Genomic DNA, 22,130 nt, shown 5'->3' with positions numbered 1-22,130 from the left:
CCTCTGGGTGAGGAGTGCTGATTGAAATCAGGCTGTCAGATTTAGGCTCCAGTTGCCTTGCTCAGCTGGACATAAGCTCCCACTGTGGCAGAAGAGGTCTGGTCTTCTTAGGCAGCCTTGACATTAACTCTTGAATGACCACGTGACCACCTGCTCCCATGTTTGGTCTCCCTGATCATGCTGGCCATCTCAGACCCTGGGGTTGGCTCATGAACTCTTCCTCCTCAATGTTTTCTGCAAAGATTTCCTGTCTTTTGTTGCCATGCCTGCTAACTGAGGACCTGGGAACAATCCTAAATCTCTTTTGGCAGCTTTCACTATGTTTTGGTTTCCTTCTTCTAGATTCTTGGCAGCCTAGCCTTGCACCAGCTCTGATTTGGGGCTTAAACATTTCCCTTGGTGTTGACTGTTTAGATTTTTTTAATTTAAAAATTTTTATTTATTTATTGAATAATTTTTGGCTGTACTCGGTCTTCGTTCCTGTACAGGGGCTTTCTCTGGTTGCAGCCAGTGAGGGCTACTTTTCATTATGGTTCACTGGCTTCTCATGGCAGTGGCTTCTCTTATTGTGGATCACAGGCTCCAGGGCACATGGGCTCAGTTTGGGTGACACCCTGAGAAGTAGAGAGAGCTAGGGAGGGGGCCTCAAGCAGGAGGAGCAAGAGTGAAGCAGTGCAGCATGTGTTGTACAAGAAAGCATGGCTTGGTGTTGGACAGAACTGGGTTCAAAGTGTTAGTGGGTTCTGGTACTTATGGAATGTCTATGTGGGCTTTATGTATGGTTTCATTACAGTGATTTTATTGCAGAGTTTTAGGGCTTCCCAGGTGGTACAATAGTAAAGACTCTGTCTGCCAGTGCAGGAGACAAAGGAAACACGAGTTCAATCCCTGGGTTGGGAAGATCCCCTGGAGCAGGAAACGGAAACTCACTCCAGTATTCTTGCCTGGAAAATTCCATGGACAGAGGAGTCTGGAGGTGACAGTCCATGGGGTTGTGAAGAGTTGGACATGACTGAGAACTCACACACATACACATGTTGCAGAGTTTGGGTCAAACAAGAGAGGTGCACATATACACACACACACAAAGAATCCACAGGATGGGACTTCCCTAGGGGTCCAGTGGTTAGTACTCTGCCCTACCAGTGCAAGGGGTACAAGTTTGATCCCTAGTGTGGGATCTAATATCTCACATGCTGCACAGCCAAAAATAAATTAAAATTAACAAACAAAAAAAATTAACAGGAAACTCTTTTCTCTTCCCTCAAACTACATACAAAATTGACGGTGTGGTTGTATATGCATGTATACGTGTGCACATATTTAGTTTTGAAAGCCCTCTTTTTAATCATAAACATGGCAAAGTCTCCATAGAAGTTGTTTTTTAATATAAAAGAGGCAGCTTCTGAAAAATGTATGACTATTGCTCTGAAAGTGAGAAATTGTCAGAAAGTTTCTTGGGCAGATCCCTTGAATTCTCTGAACCTCGCTTTCTTATCTGTAACATGGGGATAACGTGACTTACTTATCAGTGTTGTTGGTACTGTTAATAAATGAAAGCGAAAGTGAGAGTTGCTCAGTCATGTCCGACTCTTTGTGACCCTGTGGACTGTAGCTTGCCTGGCTCCTCTGTCCATGGAATTCTCTAGGCAAGAATACTGGAGTAGGTTGCCATTTGCTTCTCCATGGGGTCTTCCTGACCCAGGGTTCAAACCTGGATCTCCTGCATTGCAGGCAGACTTTTCACCATCTGAGCCACTAGGAAACAGTATGTTTGAGAGCAACCAGTACAGCTCCTGCTGTAGGTTCTCAAAAGTGTGCGTTTTTCTGTCATTCCATGCCTTTTATGTCATCATGCTGCCTGAAATGTGGGTTTACTTAGGTAGGTTGGAGAAAGCCAGAGAGAAAAGCTTCCATTTCTGCTCCAACCTCTTCCCTGGTCAATTGCACAAAGCTGAGCTCTGAGGATGCTTCCTCTACTTATATGTGCCTGTCCCCCCTGGGCTCAGGCTTGAGTGTCTCAAGTGCTAGAACTTGCACACCAGGCTAATGATGAGTTTTCTTGCCCCTGATAAAACAGCCTGGGGATGTAAAATGATGTCAGCCCCTTCCCCTCCAAGCACCCTGTGTCCCTCCTCTTTTTGCCTTGTGATGATGAATTCCAGTCACTGGTGGTCTTGTGCATTTAACATGAAGCATTGTTATGGAAACTCTTGATTTATACTGAGTATAAGGAGACCTTGTATATTGTCACCCTGCTTATTTAACTTATATGCAGAGTACAGCATGAGAAACACTGGACTGGAAGAAGCACAAGCTGGAATCAAGATTGCTGGGAGAAATATCAATAACCTCAGATATGCAGATGACACCACCCTTATGGCAGAAAGTGAAGAGGAACTCAAAAGCCTCTTGATGAAAGTGAAAGAGGAGAGTGAAAAAATTGGCTTCAAGCTCAACATTCAGAAAACGAAGATCATGGCATCTGGTCCCATCACTTCACGGGAAATAGATGGGGAAACAGTGAAAACAGTGTCAGACTTTATTTTTTTGGGCTCCAAAATCACTGCAGATGGTGACTGCAGCCATGAAATTAAAATACCCTTACTCTTTGGAAGAAAAGTTATGACCAACCTAGATAGCATAGTCTAAAGCAGAGACATTACTTTGCCAGCAAAGGTCTGTGTAGTCAAGGCTATGGTTTTTCCAGTGGTCATGTATGGATGTGAGAGTTGGACTGTGAAGAAGGCTGAGTGCCGAAGAATTGATGCTTTTGAACTGTGGTGTTGGAGAAGACTCTTGAGAGTCCCTTGGACTGGAAGGAGATCCAACCAGTCCATTCTGAAGGAGATCAGCCCTGGGTGTTCTTTGGAAGGAATGATGCTAAAGCTGAAACTCCAGTACTTTGGCCACCTGATGCGAAGAGTTGACTCATTGGAAAAGAGTCTGATGCTGGGAGGGATTGGGGGCAGGAGGAGAAGGGGACGACAGAGGATGAGATGGCTGAATGGCATCACCGACTTGATGGACGTGAGTTTGGCTGAACTTCGGGAGATGGTGATGGACAGGGAGGCCTGGCGTGCTGCGATTCATGGGGTCGCAAAGAGTCGGACACGACTGAGCGACTGATCTGATCTGATCTGATAAGGAGACCTGATGTTGGGTGTAGTTTGAGCTCTTAAGTAGTACTCATTCACTCTTGTTAATCAGATATGCTTGTGTGCTTATGAGGCTATATCTTGTTCTAGCTCAAGAACCATGGTTCCTGTCCAAAGATCTTTGTTTTAGGATTTCCATCTTAGGACTTGAACCTCTGCTAACAAGATGCAATCATTGTCCCTGGTCTTTGATTCCTATTTTCCCCCTTATGTTTGATGTAGATGCTTCATCAGGTGCCATCATTTTTCTTTAGTAACTCAAAGTGCTGTTGATCATTGTCCAGGTACCAATCCTGTGATCCTTTATATTGGATAGCCAGGATTCTTCAATTCTGTCTTTAGCTGAGTCCCTGGATCTAGGCCTTTTATAGGTCAAAATCTACCTAATCACTTGCCACAAATGCCTGGGGCTGGAAGTATCTCTAGACTCCAAACTCTAATTCTGACTCAGCAGAGACTTTGATATAGAAGGTTGGCTAGAGAACTGTGATGCTGGAGAAGACTCAAGAGTCTCTTGCACAGCAAGGAGATCAAACCAGTCAATCCTAAAGGAAATCAACCCTGAATATTCATTGGAAGGACTGATGCTGAAGGGGAAGCTCTGATACTTTGGCCATGTGATGTGAAGAGTCTATTCATTAGAAAAGACCCTGATACTGGGAAGGATTGAGGGCAAGAGGAGGAGGGAGCGACAGAGCATGGAGATAGTTGGATGGCATCACTGACTTCATGGACATGAGTTTGAGCAAACTTTGGGAGATAGTGAAGGACAGGGAAACCTGACATGCTGCAGTCCATGGGATCACAAACAGACACGACTGAGTGAGCAAGAAGGGGCTGGGCTGATGGAGAGCTAAGGGGAAGTGAAGCCTGTTGCTGCTGCTGCTGCTCAATCGCTTTAGTCGTGTCCTACTCTGTGCGACCCCATAGATGGCAGCTCACCAGGCTCCCGTGTCCCTGGGATTCTCCAGGCAGGAACACTGGAGTGGCTTGCCATTTCCTTCTCCAATGCATGAAAGTGAAAAGTGAAAGTGAAGTCGCTCAGTCGTGTCTGACTCTTTAGCGACCCCATGGATTGCAGCCTACCAGGCTCCTCCGTCCATGGGATTTTCCAGGCAAGAGTACTGGAGTGGGGTGCCATTGCCTTCTCCGAAGTGAAGCCTAGACCTGCTGAAAATTCCAGGTGCTTCTGATACAGATGGTTAGTTCATGGATCATTTATTCTGAGAAACACTGACTAACATTGAAGACATCTGATTTTCATATAAAGGGGAATGTTGTCATGTTGGCTAACAGAGCTTTAAACCACAGGTAAGAAGGATTTGTTTTAAATCAGAGATTCTTTGGGGGACTGAAAACAGTTTAATTTCCTAAGTAAGCTAAACTTTCTTCCCGTAAGTTTGTCTATCGTAAGCATATTTCTTCAGTGGAGACTCAGAGGTGAATTTCAGGCCATGCTTTGTAAAATAACTTTAAAATTTGAATTTGTTCAGGGCTGTGTTTATGAACTATGCCTGAGCTTACAAAGTATAAAGTGTATTCTCATTAGGTACCATTGTCCACTTTCCCCACCCCCTCCAATCCTTGCCCTTAATCTGCCCCAATCTCCTGCCAGCTCCCAGTAAACGTTAGTAATATCTTTCCAATAAGTGCTTCATGGGTGATCTTTCTCTAAGCCATATTTTTAGCAGAAGAGATGAAAGGAGACTGAAAAATTAAAATCAAGATAAGCAGTCTTTCTCTTGGAATGTTATTAAGAGGATATGGCCATTTAAAAGTACTTTCCCTTCTTCTTCTCCAAGTTTGACATCTGAAGTCATGGAAGATACTATCACACCTTGCTTATTAACATTAACAGAGTCACCTGTTCGAAAGGTCCAGAACATTAACCTTAAATGAAAAGAAATGGAACAAAAGGGAAGATAAAGGGAGACTGGGTTTTGGCAGAGACTGATGCAGGCTCTCAGCCAGGCCCCTTCAGCTACTCTGTTAAATGACCCCATGAATTTATTTTGCAGGGAGATCATTTCCACTATCTGAGTGTACTGAGTCTGCTGTTGTTCAGACAAGATTCAGAAGTTCAGTTAAGTTATATAATGTGTTGATCTTCCAGGAGAACAAGGGAGGGGCATAGCAAGTTAGTGAAGGGAATAGATAGTAAAGATGATCAGGAGTGGCTGTTGGAGCCCAACAGGACTTGTGGAGAAGGTTCAGAGGATTCAAGAGAAGTTGGACTGAGGATTAGACACACTGAAGGCCACTGAGCCTGAGGCCAAGGGTGTGTGCTGGCAGAGCCCGGTTCTTGCAGGAAAGGCAAGGTGAAGCAGATCGGGGAAAGGTGGGTCTTACAGCAGTTGGCAGAAGGCTTAGGGCAAACACTGTCACTAATTTCATTTCTTTGCACTGAGTCCTGGGTTTATCAAATACTACTTCCTTAGTGGCTCAGACGGTAAAGAATCTGCCTGCAATGTGGGAGACCAAGGCTTGATCCCTGGGTTGGGAAGATCCCATGGAGAAGGAAATGGTGACCCATTCCAGTAGTTTTGCCTGGGAAATCCCATAGACAGAGGAGCCTGGTGGGTTATAGTCCATGGGGTTTCAAAGAGTTGGACATGACTGAACGACTAACACTCATTCACTACTGGGCTTATCATCTTATTTCTTGTTGTTACAGGTTGAATGTTCCTGAAGGATGGTTGGTGTGGGGGAGAAGATAGGATGGTGATAAACTTACAGCCCAGATTTTATAAGATATGCAGATTCCTAGTGTCCTTCCCTGACTTCATAACCCGCTTGTCAAACCATGTGTCCTGATGTGAGGGGTAGAAGACCCTCATGCTTTACTTCTCTGATAGAAACCCAGAGGGGCTTTGGGTTTCTGTAAAACTTCACTTCCAGGTCTGCTTTGTGGCCTCTGGAGTCTAATGAGACAAGTGGTTTTAGTTCACTAGAAGGTTAGAATAGCTTGTTCTTCTGTTGAATAATGAGGACTTAAAGAATGGGTTCGATGGAAAGTGCAACAGGTGTTTTTGCTCTGATTTCTGAGCACAGACAAGTTTTGTTTGCTGATAGCTCAGTTGGTAAAGAATCTACCTTCCATGCAGGAGACCCTGATTCTATTCCTGGGTTGGGAAGATACCCTGGAGAAGGGAAAGGCTACCCATTCCAGTATTCTGGCTTCCAGTGTTCTTGGGCTTCCCTTGTGGCTCAGCTGGTAAAGAATCTGCCTGCAATTCAGGAGACGTGGGTTCGATCCCTGGTTTGGGAAGATCCCCTGGAGAAGAGAAGGGCTACCCACTCCAGTATTCTGGCCTGGAGAAGTCCATGGGGTCCCAAAGAGTCGGACATGACTGAGTGACTTTCACTTTCACTTTCTGAGCATAGAACTCCCCTAAGCAAGCTGCAAATAGTTCACCTCTGGTCACTGAACCAGAGGGTTAGGAGGGGACCAAGATCAAGTGTGAATCCATTTTGCCATTTGGGAAAACAGTTTAAAGTATGTGCCATCCTGATGGCTTCATCATTGGATGAAAGGGACAGCAAATTTGTACCCCAGCAGGAAGTGTTTTTCATTCATTTAAAACATAAGGAAAACAACAACAACAACAACAATCTACTAACTGTTATCATTTTGTAGAGGTGAAAGGTGTTGTAAGTCCTGGACTGTGATGAATACAGAGCCTGGCACTTAGTAGGAGCTGGATGATGATGTTGTGTGATGTATGAATTGCCTTGACTTTGAATTGCATGATTCAGCAGTTTTCTTGGGAAAGACCTATCTCTTAAGTTAAAATTATTAGATGTATTTATGGGGAGCTAGTAATCACATGTGACAAGGGAGTTTTCTATTTAAAAGAGGACTTCTGTATAAATATCTATGGTGAGATATTGTATAAATATGGTGAAATATCTATGGTGAGAATGTGGTATCAACATATTCAGTTCAGTTCAGTCGCTCAGTCGTGTCCAACTCTTTGCAACCCCATGAATCACAGCAAGCCAGGCCTCCCTGTCCATCACCAACTCCCGGAGTTCACCCAGACTCATGTCCATCGAGTCAGTGATGCCATCCAGTCATCTCATCCTCTGTCCCCTTCTCCTCCTGCCCCCAATCCCTCCCAGCATCAGACTCTTTCCAATGAGTCAACTCTTCGCATCAGGTGGCCAAAGTACTGGAGTTTCAGCTTTAGCATCATTCCTTCCAAAGAACACCCAGGGCTGATCTCCTTCAGAATGGACTGGTTGGATCTCCTTGCTGTCCAAGGGACTCTTAAGAGTCTTCTCCAACACCACAGTTCAAAAGCATCAATTCTTCGGCACTCAGCCTTCTTCACAGTCCAACTCTCACATCCATACATGACCACAGGAAAAACCATAGCCTTGACTAGACGAACCTTTGCTGGCAAAGTAATGTCTCTACTTCAACATATTAGGCCTTTTAAATTTCACAGTAATAAGTGATTGTATAAGCCTAATTTTTTATTCTGGCTCCTGAAAAGTTATTCTTATCCTACATTAAAGATGTGTGTGCTCAGTCACTCAGTCATGTCTGACTCTTTATGAGCCCCCTGGACTGTAATCAGCCAGGCTCCTCTGTATATGGAATTTTCCAGGCAAGAATATCAGAGTGGGTTGCCATTTCCTTCTCCAGGGGATCTTCCCAGACCCAGGGATCAAACATGTGTCTCTTGTGTCTCCTTCATTGGCAGGCACATATTTTGCCATTGTGCCCATTGAAAAAATACTGAAAATATAGAAAAACCTACAAAAAACAGAGTCAAAATGGCAGTACTCTAAGAAACAAAAATAATCACAGTTAATATCTTATTATGTAAACTTCTAGTCTGATATATGCATATTTATGGGTACACACACATCTGTACATATTTTTATAAAAATAAGATCATATTGTACATGAATTTTTCTAAGTTTTTTTCTCATATATTTTGAGTCTTTTCCTATGTCTATAAATATGCTTTGTATCCTTTTTAATGACACATTGTTTCATCACAATTTCTTTAATCAGCTTATTATTGTATACATAAGTTATCTTTGTTTATTTGGTAACAGAAAAGATTTGTGATAAATATCTACATAGTAAAATGTTGTATGTGGATATTTTCTTATAGTACATTTCCATATGTGGAATTTCTAGTTTAAAGCTTTTGTAAAACTTTAAGATCCTGGACAGTGGTAGAATAGTCACCAAAAAGTCATTCTATCTTGCGTTATTATCAGTGGTGTTTGAGAGTTTCACTTTCTTTGAACACTGATAAACATTGGGAATTATTATTTACAAAATCTTTATAGTTTGGATAGGTGCAGACATACATATCTTGAACCTGTTTCACCTGAAATGGCCAATTATATTTGTTCTTTTGGAATCTGCATTCATTTCCTTTACCACTTTTTCTCCCAGAGTGTTTATGCTTACAGATGCTAAGAGCAATTTGTGTCTCACATTTGTCTGGCTGTTGCCCCAGAGCAAAACCTCCTAGAAAAAGAAATACCACCTTTTAATTAATTTAACTCTGCCACGTTCTTATTCAGTTAAAGTCAAGAAACCTTTATGGAGTAGCTATAATGTGCCAAGCACTCTGCTTGACCATAATCACACAATTTTGAAAAATGACACTGACCTGGTTCTCAAACAACGTATAATCTAGAAAGGGAAGAAAAACAAGTCTATAGGCAATTTAAATTCTTCAGTAGAGAAACAGGGCTTCCCTGGTGGCACAGCAGTAAAGAATCCGCCTTCAGTGCTGGAGATGCAGGTTCAGTCCCTCGGCTGGGAAGATCCCCTAGAGAAGAAAATGGCAACCCACTCCAGTATTCTGGCTTGGAGAATCCCATGGACAGAGGAGCCTGGCAGGCTACAGTTAATGGGGTCACAAAGAGTCGGATACAACCGAGTAAATCAACAACAACAACAATAGAGAAATAAGCACTAGAAGCTTTGGAAGCAGTAGAAAGTCATAGAAGGCTTTTTGGAGGAAGGGATAGTTTCACTGAGTCATAAAGGATGAATAGCAATTAGCCAGACACAGAAATGTATGTGTTTGTGTGTGTGTGTGAGAGAGAATAATGCTAACGAAGTATCGTTGCATTGTTTACTACTTGCTTGCTCAGTTGCTTCAGTTGTGTCTAACTCTTTGAGACCCTATGGAGTGTAGCCCACCAGGCTCTTCTGTCCATGGGATTCTCCAGGCAAGAATACTGGAGTAGGGTGCCATGCCTCCCTTCAAGGGATCTTCCTAACCCAGGGATCAAACCCATTTATCCTGCATTGTGTGCAGGTGTGTGTGTGTGTGTGTGTGTGTGTGTGAGAGAGAGATAGAGAGAGAGAGAGGAGGGAGAGAGAGACAGAGAGAGAGAGAGAGACAGAGAATAATACTAACAAAGTATTATTATATTGTTCATACCATACTGGATGGACATAAGTTTGAGCAAGCTCCGGGAGTTGGTGATGGACAGGGAGCCTGGCATGCTGCAGTCCATGGGGTCGCAAAGAGTCGGACATGGCTGAGCAACTGAACTGACCTGACTGATCATAGTATTAACAAAGGTCAAGGAGATCAAGGTAAATGTATGGAATTTCATATACAGTATACTTGGTTGGAGCTCACAGTGAGAGAAGAAGTAGAGGGGTTGAATTAGTTAGCAAGAGATGAGGTTGAAAAGCAAGACATGTCCAGGTTATACAGCATTTTACTCTGTGCGAAACAGCATGCAACTTTTTCTGATATTTTAGAGTTACCATTGACAATTTTCAAGCCATGGAGTCATGGAGTCAGGTTTACTCTCTGGAGAGAGTCTTCTGGCTCTAAAATAAAAAGTGGATTTGGGGGTAAAGGCAGGGCATTACTGGGGTCTCTGAGAGAATTTAGGAGGCTTAAATTAAGATGGTAGCAATGTGAACATGGTTAAGTGGACCAATTAGAGAGATAATTGGGGAGAAAAATCAGTGGTTAATATTTGCTGAGAAGAATGAGGATAGAGGAGTCAAAGATGGTGTCTATATTTTGGGTGACTGGAGATGCCGTTCAATGAGTTTGGGGACACAGAAGCGGCACAAGTCTCTTTGAGGATGAAGGCGTTTGGAGAGTGCAATTTTGGATCTGTTATCTTGTTGGTGGCTATCATACATCCAAGTAGAAGTATCTTTGGATATATGGATTTTAAGCTCAATAAAGTTTTCAAGGGAAATATAGAGTTTTGGAGTTATCAACACATAAACAGGAACTGAATATGGGAGTAGACGGAAGTTTCCAAAAAATAAAAGCATGTAAAAAGAGAAGACAAGTGGGGTCAGGACAGAAAGCTGAGGAATTCCAATATTTAAGGAATGAAAAGAAGAGATGGAGCACTCAGAGAAAGAAAAAGTGTCATGGAAGACATTTAAGGAGGATGGAACGTTTATCAGTGCCAAATGATGTTGATTAATCACATTAAACTTTTGGACTTAGCAGTAAGAGGTATTTTGACCTAGTTTAGAATCATTTCAATGAGAGTAGTAGATACCAGATTCCAAAGAGTTTAAGAGTAATTGGGATAGTTCCCTTTCCTCCACACTCTGTCCAGCATTTATTGTTTGTAGATTTTTTGATGATGGCCATTCTGACCTTGTGAGGTGATACTTCATTGTAGTCTTCATCTGTGTTTCTCTAATAATTAGTGATGTTGAACTTTTTTTCATGTGTCTTGGCCATCTGTATGTCTTTTTTGGAGTAATGTCTATTTAGGTCTTCTGGCCATTTTTTGGTTGGATTGTTTGTGTTTTGGTTTGGATGTGTGGATAGAGCTGGAGAGAGGGGGTAGGTGGGTGGGATGAATTGGGAAATTGGTGCTGATATATATACACTACTGTGTATAAAATAGAAGGCCAGTGGGAAGCTGCTGTATAGCGAAGGGAGCTCAGCTCGTTGCTCTGTGGTGACCTAAAGGAATGGGATTGGCCTGGGATGGAAGGGAGTTCCAAGAGGGAGGGGATACATGTATACATATAGCTGATTCATTTAGTCATACAGCAGAAGCTAACACAACATTATAAAGCAACTATACCCCAATTTGGAGAAGGAAATGGCAACCCACTCCAGTGTTCTTGCCTGGAGAATCCCAGGGACGGGGAGCCTGGTGGGCTGCCATCTCTGGGGTCACACAGAGTCGGACACAACAGAAGCGACTTAGCAGCAGCATACCCCAATTTTACAAAAGGGTAAATAGGAGATGAGAAAATGAGGAAAATAAATGAAGATATCTCTTTTTAAAAGATTGATTGTAAAGGGATGAGAGAGCTGACAGATGAGATGGCTCTGAGAGGAAGCAGAGAGGGGGAAGCTGCTGTTGTAAAAGAGAGGGACATTTGGAATGAAGGGATAATGGTTGGGATCTAGAACTCAAGAGAAGTCCTTTTTCTGAGACAGGAAGAGAGATTCTGCACCTTTTGTGATAGGAAAAGTAAATAAAGATAGGTATAGAAGGGTCAGGAGAAGAAGGGGGAGAGGTTGGATGGCAGCCACCGTCCTGACAGAGGACAAGATGGTTGGATGGCATCACTGACTCAACGGATATGAGTTTGAGCAAACTCTGGGCGATGGTGAGGGACAGGGAAGCCTGGCGTGCTGCCATCCATGGGATCGAAGAGTCGGACATGACTGAGTGAGTGAATGATAACAACAACGATGGAAGAGTCTGGTGGTGGGAAGTCGAGGGGTTTCCACGCGATGGTCTCTCTTTTGTCTGTGCAGTAGGAGGTGCTAGGTGTTAGAAGAGTTGTGGCTGGGTGGGAGGTTTGAATAGATTGGATGTTTTAATCATTGTTATGAAAGGGATGCTGAACAGGAATGGGTAAGAAGATGCCCAGGCAGTGCTGAGGGTCCTGTGGAGCTTGAAACTGACAATTTTAAGTGACATCGTATCAGTGTACGGCTTTATAATTTTTTTCTCTTTTGCTGAGAAGGCAGATTTCAAGGTTAGGATTTTTTCCAGTTGAGTGTGACAGAAGATTGATGAGGCAAGCTATTTGAGGGCAATGCAATTGCATGGTTGAAGTGAAATTAACCATGGGTTTAAGGCTGGGCAGAAAGAGGACCTTGATAGGAGGAGGGTTGAAAGAACAGGAGAATGTAGATGGATCAAGGTCCTGGAGTTTGGGGTAAAGTTAAAGAACTGGTATAGTACAAATAAATGAGTGGAGAGCTGTAAGGGTACTGTTGCAGTCAGAAGGGGAGATTTTGGAGTTAAGTTTTCAAAATTGTGCCATATTCAAAACAGGGTAGTATTCAACATATTTTTAATTGGAGAATAAATGCTTTACAATATTGTGTTAATTTCTGCCATACCACAAAGTGAATTAGCTATATGTGTACACATACATATATGTGTACAAACTCTTGAGCCTCCCTCCCACCCCACCCTAGATCCCTCTCCTCTAGGTCATTGCAGCACAGAGCTGAGCTCCCTGTCATATACAGCAGCTTCCCACTAGCTATCTATTTTACACATGGTAGTATATATATGTCAATGGTATTCTCTCAATTTGTTCCACACTCTCCTTCCTGTACTGTGTCCACAAATCTGTTTTCTTTGTATGCATTTGTATTCCTGCCCCTAAGTAGGTTCATCTGTACCATTTTTCTAGATTCACTATATATATATATATATATACACACACACACACACACATTAATATATATTTGTTTTTCTCTTTCTGACTTACTTTACTCTGTATGACAGACTCTAGGTTCATCCACATCACTACAAATGAACTAATTTTGTTCCTTCTTATGGCTGAGTAATATTCCATTGTGCATATGTACCACATCTTCTTTGCCATTCATATGCTGATGGACATTTAGGTTAGGTTAGTGTTCTTACATGGACAATGACCAATCAGAGTAAACCATACAGTCATAGTGGTGTGTACTGTTGGGTTCCAGAGTGTGGGTATGGGATGGAGTTGAGGAAGGATGTTGAAGAGTGTGAGCTCTGGATGAAGAATTCCCATGAATATTGAATTTTTCCAGACTGACGAAGTGACTTGAGGATGGAAAGGAAAATCATGACTTTGTTACCAATATTATCGAAAAATGAAGCAGGCAATTCTTGTCAGTATTATGCCAAGGTAATTTTGGGCTGGATAACCATGATAAAGAGAGGAGGAAAGTGATAGAGTCAGGTGGGGCTGTTGTAACAGAATACCATACACTTAGAAACAACAGAGAAGAAAACAAGAGAAGGCTCTTGAGAGTCCCTTGGACAGCGAGGAGACCAAACATGCCAGTCTTAGAGGAAATTAACCCTGAATATTCACTGGAGGGACTGATGCTGAAGCTGAAACTCCAATTAACTTTGGCCACCTGATGCAAAGAGCCAGCTCTTTGAAAAATACCCTGATGGTGGGAAAGATTGAAGGCAAGAGGAGAAGGGAATGACAGACGATGGTTGGATGGCATCAGTGACTCAATGGACATGAGTTTGAGCAAACTCCAGGGGATGGTGAAGGACAGGGAGGCCTGGTGAGCTGCAGTCCATAGGGTCACAGAGTCGGACACAGCTTAGCAATTGAACAATGAACACAAACAACAGAAATTTACATCTCACAGTTTTGGAAGCTGGAAATCCAAGATCAAGGCATTGGAAGATCTGATATCAGATCATAGATAAGCATCTTCTCAGTATGTTCTCACTTTTTGGAGGGGGAAAGAAGCTCTTTGAGGTCTCTTTAAGGGTACTACACTAATTCCATTCATGAAGGCTCCACCCTCATGACCTAAGTGTCTCTCAAAGCACCTCCTAATACCGTTACCTTAGGGGTTAGCATTTCAGTACATGAATTTTTTTTTTTTTTTTTGCAAGGGTGAGTGGGTGACATAAACGTTTAGGCCATGGCCGCCCAATCATCTGTTGGTCAGAAGTTTTAGAGGACAGTGACAGAGTTATTTCTTGAAGCAGTATTGGAATAAAGGGATATGGACCTCACTCTCTCACTTTGGGGATTTGGAAGAATAAGCAACCATTTGGGAAGAATGCAGGGAACAGTGTTCTTTGAGGAACCAGCTTTCAGTACGACGAGAAACAGGAAAGTGTGAAAGTGTTAGCCGCTCAGTCATGTCTGACTCTTTGCGACCCCACGGACCTTAGCCCACCAGGTTCCCCTGTCCATGGCATTCTCCAGGCAAGAATACTGTTATGGGTAGCCATTCCCTTCTCCAGGGGATCTTTCCAACCCAGGGATCAAACCCAAGTCTTTCATATTGCAGGCAGATTCTTTACTGTCTGAGTCACCGGGGAACCCCCAAGAAATTGGAGGGGATAAAAGAGAGGGTGAATATGCGTAGACTTTGTTTACCCTGGAACAGGCAGAGTTTGGAAGGAGGCGAGCCACGGAAGTGGACTGAGGAAAGAAAGACATAAAATAATATGATGCTATGAAGATAGAAGGATGCTAGATGTCAGAGAGGCTTAGATCTTGAGTACAGTCTTTGAATGACCAGGATATGAGGCACGAAGTGATTAGCAAGCTGCAAGATTTCCACATAATTAGTCGTAGCCGTCTCCTGATAGATGGAGACTGGGAGGATAGGAGCTCAGGTCACTGTGGAAAGAGTGAGTCCTGGCCTTGAATGACTGTGCTTCCAAGAAGTCCCAAGACAGGTGAACAGGCTGTCACTGGAATTGGTTCCAAGATTTTGACCAAATGTTGGAAACACTGACAGTCTCTTGTGGGAATTATACTGTATCTGGTTTTCCTACAGCAGAGTACACCTGCAGTGTGACTTAATTGTGCTAGAGTTGAGAATAGCATTCTGTCCTCAACTGGAAGCCACAAATCCCCAAGTGCAGAAGGGGGAGCAGAGATGCATTTAATTGGCAAGGAAGGATCTGAATTAGTGAGGACTCAGCTTAGCCTGCTGCATGCTGCCTCCAGGTACAGTATCAAATAGCATATAGGTCCTCAGATGGTACTTATTCAAGAATTTGGCTTCAATTAACTATTTGCAAAATGGAGTGGTGTGCATTGCTCCGCAGATTTTATAGTAGAGTGGTGGGGTGGGCTTAGTCAACATTGCACTCTAGTCCTCAAGTTCTTCCTTGGGGTAAAAAAATCAAAGGACCAGGGGGGATACAGTTTATGGCAGAGCTTGAGGATAGAGAAGAATTAGTGAACCAAGTTCAGTTCAGTTCAGTCGCTCAGTCGTGTCTGATTCTTTACGGCCCCGTGGAAGCATGCCGGACTTCCTTGTCCATCACCAACTCCCAGAGTTTACTCAAACTCATGTCCATTGAATCAGTGATGCCATCTAACCATCTCATCCTCTGTCGTCCCCTTCTTCTCCTGCCTTCAATCTTTCCCAGCATCAGGGTCTTTTCCAAGGAGTCAGTTCTTCGCATCAGGTGGCCAAAGTACTGGAGTTTCAGCTTTAGCATCAGTCCTTCCAATGACTATTTAGGACTGATTTCCTTTAGGATTGACTGGTTGGATCTCCTTGCAGTCCAAGGGACTCTCAAGAGTCTTCTCCAACACCACAGTCCAAAAGTATCAATTCTTCAGTGCTCAGCTTTCTTTATAGTCCAACTCTCACATCCATACATGACCACTGGAAAAACCATAGCTCAGATCTTTGCTGGCGAAGTAATGTCTCTGCTTTTTAATGTGCTGTCTAGGTTGGTCATAGCTTTTCTTCCAAGGAGCAAGTGTCTTTTAATTTCATGGCTGCAGTCACCATCTGCAGTGATTTTCAGATCAGATCAGATCAGTCGCTCAGTCATGTCCAACTCTTTTCGACCCCATGAATCGCAGCACGCCAGGCCTCCCTGCAGTGATTTTGGAGCCCCCCAAAATAAAGTCTGTCGCTGTTTCCCCATCTATTTGCTATGAAGTGATGGGACCAAATGCCATAATCTTAGTTTTCTGAATGTTGAGTTTTAAGCCAACTGTTTCACTCTCCTCTTTCACTTTCATCAAGAGGCTCTTTAGTTCTTCTTTGCTTTCTGCCATAAGGGTGGTGTCATCTGCATATCTGATGTTAGTGATATTCCTCCTGGCAATCTTGATTCCAGCTTGTGCTTCATCCACCCTGGCATTTCACATGATGTACTCTGCATAGAAGTTAAATAAGTAGGGTGACAATATACTTACAGCCTTGAACTACTCCTTTCCCGATTTGGAACCAGTCTGTTGTTCCATGTCCAGTTCTAACTGTTGCTTCTTGACCTGCATACAGATTTCTCTGGTATTCCCATCTCTTTCAGAATTTTCCACAGTTTGTTGTGATCCACACAGTCAAACGCTTTGGCATAGTCAGTAAAGTAGAAGTAGATGTTTTTCTGGAACTCTCTTGCTTTTTCAAGAGATGCTCTTTCAACATCCAATAGATGTTGGCAATTTGATCTCTGGTTCCTCTGCCTTTTCTAAAGCCAGCAAAGGGTATTTTTAAAATAAGTACATGACAAAATAAGGATACAAGAAAACATAATGTAGCTTCACTAGCAGATGGTCTTATTCCTTCTGTGTTACAGCTCTCCAGTATGATGACTTCCATAGACTTAGTGAATATCTAAACATGCTTGCTGATGAATCTTTTGTTGCTAGGAGAAAGTAACAGCAAATGTATACTTATATCAAGATCAGTGCTGTAAAGAAATACAGCTATGTGCTGTTGTTTCAAGCTGGCAGACTTAAGAATACTCAACTGGCACCTGGAATTAGTTTTTCACCATGGCAACACACTCTCCACTCCCAGCGTACTCTGCTATTGCTGCTAAGGTCCCCCACATCCTAGTGGAGAAAGAGTCATGGATTAGTTGATGGTGGTCAAAAGACTTCCTTCCTTCCTTCCTTTCTCCACTCACAAATGCTTCATGCATGCCAGCTTTGTGTTAAGCACCGGGAATACAAAGATGACGAAATCTTCTCTCCTTGTAAGCAGGCTTGAGTGTGATTTGTTTCAAGTTTGGGTATGCTGGGAATGTTTCCCAGGTGATAAGGGCTTTGGAGAATGAAAAAGAGTTGGAGAGAAGAATATTCATTAGCAGGAATAATAGGTGTGAAGGTACTCTGTGAAAGTAATGAGGCAGAAAAGGTCGTGGTGTCTTTGGGGCAAGAATGAGAAACTTAGCATGAACAAAATCTAAGATGCATACTGGCAAGAAGGGCCCAGATTACGAGGAACTTAAATTTGAAGTCAAGATGCTTGATTTTTGTCCTTTAAGCAGTGGGGAGCTACTAGAGCAAGGAAGTGAAATGATTGTCCTTGCTCTTTAGCAAGGTCCTTGTAGTGGCTGTTTCTGTGGAGGTCTCTAGGATTGAGGAACTGGTTCAGTTAGGTCAGAGCAGCTGGGATCTTGCCACTCGAATTATGCTCTGTGGAGTATCAGCTTCCCTGTCAGCATCACCTGGGAGCACACTAGAGATGCAGGTTCTTGGGCCTCACCCAGAGGTACTGAGTCATTTTAACAAGATTCCAAGGTAATATGTGTGTACAGTAAATTGGATGCTATGTTGATAGATAGCTCTTATAGAATTCATGTATGACCCCTGGGAGAGATGACCCGAACTTTTTCCTTCCCTTATACCACAGATTCACAAACCATTCCATGATTTTTTATCTCCATTTTTAAAAGACTGATAGAAATTTTAAGAATATATTTCAAAGAACAAAATAATGCCATTTTCAGCAACATGGGTGCAAGTAGAGATTATCATACTAAATGAAGTAAGTCAGAAAGAGAAAGAAAAATGCCATATGATATCACTTATAGGTAATAAGGAAATCTAAAATGTAACACAAATGAACCAATCTACAAAATAGACTCACAGACATAGACATCAGACTTGTGGTTGCCAAGGGAAAGCTGGGGAAGGAGAGGGGTGAACTGGGAGTTTGGGGTTGGTAGATGCAAACTATTACCATTTAGAATGGATAAACATCAAGGTCCTACTGTATAGCATGGGAACTATCTTTGCTATCCTGTGATAAACCACAATTGAAACGAATATAACAAAGAATGTATATATGTATATAACTGAGTCACTTTTCTGTATAGCAGAGATTGGTAACATATTGTAAATGAAGTATATTTCAACTTTTAAAAAGTATATTTCAATAATCAGAGAAATTCAATTTTTTAAGATTTGGGTTTTTGAAACATTTTTGTCACAGGCTGTTAATGTATGAGTGGGTTCAGGGAGTCATGCAAAAAAACTATTATATCTGTGCTATTTTAATTTCTTAAGCTTGGTGATGGAATGCAGGTATTCATATATTACAATTTGCCATTTTGGCTAAGTTGCAATATTTTAGCATTCAGATTCATAAAATCTTGATTAAACAATAATGTTTAGTGATCTACAAAGGGAAAAAGAGCAAGAAACTTCATCCAAAATGGTACCCCAAGACTCATGTTTGAGGTGGGAGAACATAAATGATATTAATAATATTCATGTAAATGGTAATAGTTACATTTGTCCAGTTCTTAATAGGTACTATTTTGGGGATACTCATTATGTGCTAGACATTAAGTATTTTATGTATAACTCATTGAGTGTCATACCACTCTAAATGGTAGGACCTATTATTTGTTTTGATTTCATAGGGAGTTAAAAAAGTTTATTGATACCTAGTTGACTGACTCCAGTACTCTTGCCTGGAAAATTCCATGGGCAGAGGAGCCTGGTAGGCTGCAGTCCATGGGGTCGCCTAGAGTCGGACACGACTGAGCGACTTCACTTTCACGTTTCGCTTTCGTGCATTGGAGAAGGAAATGGCAACCCACTCCAATGTTCTTGCCTGGAGAATCCCAGGGACGAGGGAGCCTGGTGGCTGCCATCTCTGGGGTCGCACAGAGTCAGACACGACTGAAGTGACTTAGCAGCAGCAGCAGCAGCGGCAGTTGACTTACAATGTTGTGTTAATTTTGTCTGCACAGCAAAGTGATTCAGTTGTACCTATGTATATATTCTTTTTCAAGTTCTTTTTCACTGTGGTTTATCATAGGATATTGAATGTAGTTCCCCGTGCTATATAGTAGAACCTTGTTATTTATCCATTCTGTATATGATAGTTTGCACTGTTTGATCCAAAACTCCCAGTCCATCCCTCCCTGAGCCCCCATTCCCCCTGGCAACTCATGTTTATTCTCTATGTCTTTATGTTTGTTTTGTAGATAAGTTCATTTATGTTATATTTTAGATTCCACATACAAGTGGTAATACTTTGGCCACCTGAAGTGAAGAACTGACTCATTGGAAAAGACCCTGATGCTGGGAAAGATTGGAGGCAGGAGGAGAAGGGGGCAACAGAGGATAAGATGATTGGATGGCATCACTGACTTGATGGACATGAGTTTAAGAAAGCTCTGGGAGTTGGTGATGGACAGGAAGCCTGGCGTGCTGCAGTCCATGTGGCTGCATAGAGTTGGACACTACTCAGTGACTGAACTGAACTGAGAAGTGGTACTATATGATATTTGCCTTTCTCTGACTTACTTCACTTAGTATGATAATCTCTAGGTCCATCCATGTTGCTGCAAATGGTATCATTTCATTCCTTTTTATGGCCTAGTTGCATTCCATTGTATATGTGCACCACATCTTCTTTATCCATTCATCTGTCAATGGACATTTAGATTGTTTCCATGTCTTGGCTATTGTAAAAAGTGCTGCTATGAACATAGGGGTGCACGTATCTTTTTGAATTATAGCTTTGTCTGGATATATGCCTAGGAGTGGGGTTGCTGGATCATATAGCAACTCTATTTTTAGTTTTTTGAGGAAAAACTCCAGGAAAATATCCTCCAGACTGCTTTTCACAATAGCTGCACCGATTTACATTCCCACTAACAGTGTAGAAGGGTTCTCACAGGGATATTGTCATAGGTCAAATAAAAGAAGGTGTTAAGATGTTAGATATTTGGCCACAAACGAGAATTTGAACTCAGTTCCTGGAAATCCCAGGTCCAAGTTCTTAAATCACTACACCACAGGACAGTATGTAAAGGGTCATAATGAAATATACGTACTGTTTTTCTTTCGTCAGGCCAGAGAAAAGCAAATGCAAAACATATTTTGGCTTTGGAGAGACAATTCTTGTGGTATATGTTAGCTGTCTTTTGTATATCCAATCTTGGGAAAATGCAGTTTGGAGGTGGAAATGAATGATATTGAGAAACATCCCATTTGAATTTAAGATATGGAGAAAATCCACTAATTAAAAAAGTTAACTATATAAGACCACTCCTTGAAACAACTATACTGCACAAGTCCCGAGTTTCTGTGACTGAATTCTATGACAGGTTGTAACTGCCCTTCAAGACTCAGGTAAATGTCATTCTGCTGGGAATCATTTCTCTGTTTTTTTTGAGATGGGGTGCCTCCTCCTTTCGGAGAAGGCAATGGCACCCCACTCCAGTACTCTTGCCTGGAAAATCCCATGGACGGAGGAGCTTGGTAGGCTGCAGTCCATGGGGTCGCTAAGAGTCGGACACGACGGAGCGAGTTCACTTTCACTTTTCACTTTCCTGCATTGGAGAAGGAAATGGCAACCCACTCCAGTGTTCTTGCCTGGAGAATCCCAGGGACGGGGGAGCCTGGTGGGCTGCCGTCTATGGGGTCGCACAGAGTCGGATACGACTTAGCAGCAGCAGCAGCAGCCTCCTCCTTTTGTTCACATCTCCTCTACTTGTAATGGTAATAGCTGACCCTTATGACATCACAGCGGAGAAGGCAATGGCACCCCACTCCAGTACTCTTGCCTGGCAAATCCCATGGACAGAAGAGCTTGGAAGGCTGCAGTCCATGGGGTCGCTGAGGGTCGGACACGACTGAGCAACTTCACTTTCACTTTTCACTTTCATGCATTGGAGAAGAAAATCGCAACCCACTCCAGTGTTCTTGCCTGGAGAATCCCAGGGACGGGGGAGCCTGGTGGGCTGCCGTCTATGGGGTCGCACAGAGTAGAACATGACTGAAGCGACTTAGCAGCATGACATCACAGTGCATTGAACATGGAAACACTTTACTTATCTTGTAACAGCTCTTTGGAAAATTATCACTATCCTCATATTATGGAGGAAGAAACTGATATGTTTTGAGGTTAAATAGTTTACCTGACGTTGTACTCAGCCACTAAGTCATGTCTGACTCTTTCTCGACCCCATGGATAGCCCACCGGGATCCTCGGTCCACAGGATTTCCCAGGCAAGAGTACTGGAGTGGGTTGCCATTTTCATCTCCAAGGAATCTTCCTGACCCAGGGATTGAACTCGTGTCTCTAGTGTTAGCAGGCAGATTCTTTACCACTGAGCTACCAAGGAAGCCCTATCTGATGCCACGCAGTTAACAAATGGCAGAGCCAGAATTCAGATTTCAGAAGTCTGGTCTTGGAGCTGGATTCTTATCACCCTCGAGCTATCTGCCTCCCTTGCCCCACTGATTCAAGTGTCTTTTCCCCTCTTCTGATTTGTTCTAAATCATTCATTGAAAGTGTTGAGGGTATCCTATGAACTGGATGCTTTTCCAGTGCTGGGAACACACTGGAGAAGCAAAGGTGCTGCCTGTCTAGGCAAAGGATGGAGGGAAACATCTAGAAAGTGAGAACAGCATAAATAAAGGCATGGAAAGGAGAGAGAGCACAGCCCGTTCCCAAACTGGGTCATGGAGGGAGAATAGACTCCATTGAACAGAAGGTATGTCTTGAGGCTGGAGAGCGAAGCAGCACCAGACTATAAAGCTTCCTCTAGGGTGGTGAGGAGTTTGGGTTGCAATTTTACTGTGCAGGTAATGGGAGCCACTAAATGTTTTTAAGGGGATTTGGAAAATGTTGACTTTAAACTATGTTCATCCACATATTGGCACTTCATCAGCAACTGTAAAGAAACTAATCAGCCATTCACCTCATGTTCAGAAAGTCTCATTCAAGAAATTTTTAAAGAATAACAATGAAAGACATAGGGGAAAAAAAACAATAAAAC

Source organism: Bos mutus, chromosome 8 (assembly GCF_027580195.1).
Source record: "Bos mutus isolate GX-2022 chromosome 8, NWIPB_WYAK_1.1, whole genome shotgun sequence".
NCBI classification, from domain to species: domain Eukaryota; kingdom Metazoa; phylum Chordata; class Mammalia; order Artiodactyla; family Bovidae; genus Bos; species Bos mutus.
The sequence above is the reverse complement of the archived record's forward strand: the minus strand, read 5'-3'. Positions refer to the sequence as shown.